We start from the raw sequence: 3,651 nt of genomic DNA, 5'->3' as shown, positions 1-3,651 counted from the left end.
CCACCCCACCCCACCCTCCTAACGCCGCGAGCATCTGGAGAAAGCGGCCCAAAGTGCAACGCAGGGAAGGGGGGACGGGACGGGAGCGCGAAATAAACGCTGTGAAGGGCCTCGGCCGCGCTCTATAGGCCGGGCAGAGCCGCAGGGCGGCCTGGAGGCCCCTGGCTCGGAGCGCACCGGAGAGGTACCGTAAATGCACTCTGATACCCTTCCCCTGCCTCCTCCTCCCCCGCCCCATTGTCCAAGGGTCCCAAGCGCGACGGGACACGCCTCCCCAGGTAGGTTATTGAGGTAGTCGCACGGTGTACAACGGGTTGCGTGCTGCTCTGGCTGGGCGCAGCTCTCGAGGCATCATCATGATGCGGGCACACAAGACGCTGCCCTTCTCCTAGGCTCTCAGATGAGATAGGGGTGGGGGGGTAAAGACAGGGATACGTCCAGAACGGACATGTCGCAGCACAGGGCAAACTTATGAGATCTAGAAAATAAAAATTATTTTTTCAAAAATAGCGGAGCGTGTTACCATTATTGTCATTATAGCGCACTTATTCGTGTGTCGCGTGCGCGAAGCAGCGGCGGGGCGGACACAGGCGGATGCACGAGATAAGCTGGCGCTTCCGGCGGAGCAGCGACACCTCGGGGATACTTCCGGTCCGGTCACGAGAGTCACACCAGCAAGCGCCATCCGAAAAGCTTTTTGGGGACGCAACACGACCGGCGGATATTGTTGAAAGCGAGAAAACAATCGGCAGAGTGTGAAGCGAGGGCGCCAGGGCCCTGTCAGCGCGCGCCGCGCCGCTCCGCTTATCTCAGCACGGCGCCGCGGGGCCTTCCGCGGCAGGTGAGCGGGCGCGGCGCGGCGCAGGATAGGAATGCCACAAAGTCGCACGCGCTCGACTAAAAATAGACGACTGAGCGCACCGCCGCCGCGCCGCTCGAAACAGCCATTCAGCGCGTTATACGAGGCGCACGCTAATTTGACGAGACCCGTATCGTATGGGTGTCTCGCGCCAGTCAGTCTGCCTGCCGCGCCGGCAGTCTCTCCTCCGTCCAGGAAGGAAGTCGGCGCGGAAGGGCTGCCTGCTGTCACAACCAAGGCACATTACAGCCATGGGTGACGGCACCACGACGCCCCGCACACTGATTTTCGTGCCGTAAAATTAAACGCAACGCAAAATTACGGCCTCGTAAAAATCAAAGTTTTCCATAAAAGTGTCATACGAATATATGTATGTATATAAACTCGCAGAGTACTTATGCCTCACGCGCACTCTCCACTCGACGATTCACCTGCGGCCGACGGGGTAATCACTCCAGATCAAAGTGTACGAGTTAGTACGTTAGTACACGTTAGTACACCCCAGTTTTTCATCATTTATGCAAAATAATGTTATTACGGCATTATCACGCTTGATTTCTACCATTAGTACGCCTTATTACGCTGTTAGTACGAGTTAGTACGTCTTTAGCACAGGCCTGGGTGTACGAGTTAGTAGTACGCAAGTGATTTCCCCCTCGCCTGCGGCTTTCATGCTAAACATTGAGCGTCGAGTCCCGCAGAAGCAGCAGAGCGTGGCGCGGGTGACGGTGACGAGTCGGCGACGCGGCGGCCAGGCCACGCCAACGTGGGCCCCGTCATCAAACAAGAAAGGCGCTGCTTCTCGCCCTGCGAAGGCTGCAGGCCTTGCAGCGAGCCTTGCAGGCCCTGCAGGATCTGCAGGACAGAGACAGACCCTTCGGTCGCCACGCCGCGCCTTGACAGCCTTGGCCGAACAGCGCGGGTTATTCTTCATTAACGAGCTGGTAGTAAAATCGAGAGACAGGGTGCCGGCGACGATGATAGGAGAGGCTCTTTTGAAGTGCAGGGGAGCGTGCAGCAGAATAAGATCGATAGTCTCGATCGCATCATGATCGATCGTTGCAGCTCATGAATGCAAAGGCTCGCTCGAAGGCTCGTGATGACCGTCGCGGCGGCGGCGGCGGCAGCGGGGAGGGGACCCAGACGTGCAGAGAAAGACAAATCCGGGTGATGAAAACTCGTCCGTGGTTTGGCACGACGACGACAGCGCGGTTGGGCCGTTTTGAAATTGTCCTTTTCCTCTGCTGCCGTGCCCCTTTTGTTGTTGCAAAAGGCTCGCGGTTGCGTCGCTGCTGCGGGCGCGGCGCCCGAACGCATGCGGCGCACGCACGCGCCCAGCGTATAGGCACAACGCGAGCACGTCGCGGCGCACGCACTCTACCCGAGCGAGCGCCCCGAGCGGGCGCCCCGCGCGGCGCAGACCCGGAAGGGACCGCGCGGGGGCGAGATAGAAAGCCGAAGGGGTGGACGAGCCGAAGTAGGCCCGAACCCGGAGCCGAGGCTGCCCACGCCACGCCACGCACCCTCGCGCTATCGACCCAGTCTCACCCTACGGGGGTGGCGGGCGAGGCCGGCGAGGCCGGCGAGGCCGCCAGGGGTGCATCCGAGCTGGTCCCCCCGCCAGCCTGTCTGCCGCTGCAGCCAGAATCTCTTGCATCACCCGCAGTGGCACGGCAGAGCTCCTGCTTTCGAGACGCCCCCTCCCCCTCTCTCTCTTTTCAGGATCCGTCCCTCACCTGAGCTCAACCCTCGGCGACAAAGCGCAGGCACAGCACACCGGGCTACACAAAGAGGGAGCCGTCTCCTCGCCCCTGCAGGGCCTCCCCTCTGGGCCTCCCCCGCGCCCCCGCGCCGCCCACTTCCTCCCCCGTCGCCATGGCAACGCCTAGCAAGAGAGCAACAAGTCCGGGGAGCGGCCTCCATGGGCGGCTCCAGCGGCTGCTCCGGCGGACGACAGTCGGAGAAATGAGGAACACGGCGCGGGACAAGCGGCACCCGGAAGGTACCGGCGGGGACCCCGGAGGTACTCCGGAGGGTACCCGGCGCCTTATCAGCCACCAACTTACTTTGTTGCACCGAAAGAGCGCCTCAGATTTGTAACCGGCAGGGGGAATTGATCGGTCCGACGGGGAGTACACGAAGACTAAAGTCCCCCTCTCCCCCCTCCCCAGAAAAAACCTTCTCCAGCCGTGGCCGGCGCGCCGCCACCGCCGCTAACGGTTATTCGGGTACCGGCCCTGCTGCCGAGGGAGCAGGTCCGAGCGGCGCGGCCGCGTCGGAGCCGGAGCCGACGTACTCGGGCCGTGTACGTGTACCCGCCCCAGAACCAGTGCGAGGGCAGGGCGGACGTGCATCCAGGCCGCCCGGTTCAACGATTGCGTGAAGCGTGCGAAGAGATGCATCAGCGAGAGGAAAATGTAAATAGTAGTAGAAAGTGCAGGCGCGGTTATACGATACCTGGGGGAGCGGGGGCGCTTGGAATGTAGGCAACCCCCCTCGGGCAATGCTCGTTCCGAAACCCCGTATCAATCCACTCCCGTCAGTCGAAGTCTGAACGACGCCAGAGACAGTAAACTTCGGCTAAGCGAGACAAGCGGAAAGAACAAAGGCGCCCTGATTCGCCGATGAATAAAGCATCTGTGGTGAAGGGTGGGGGCACTATCAATCGGGAACTCCAGTCATTCCCTTCACTCAGGGGGTTAAAATACACTTTAGATCAACTTGATTTCCTCAATAACAGCGACGGAAAGCGCGCACAAACGAGGGCAGCCGGCAAAATGTAATAATTTTAA

This window comes from Frankliniella occidentalis, unplaced genomic scaffold, assembly GCF_000697945.3.
Source record: "Frankliniella occidentalis isolate FOCC.00 unplaced genomic scaffold, Focc_3.1 Scaffold722, whole genome shotgun sequence".
NCBI lineage: Eukaryota > Metazoa > Arthropoda > Insecta > Thysanoptera > Thripidae > Frankliniella > Frankliniella occidentalis.
Note: the sequence above shows the minus strand (reverse complement) of the source record.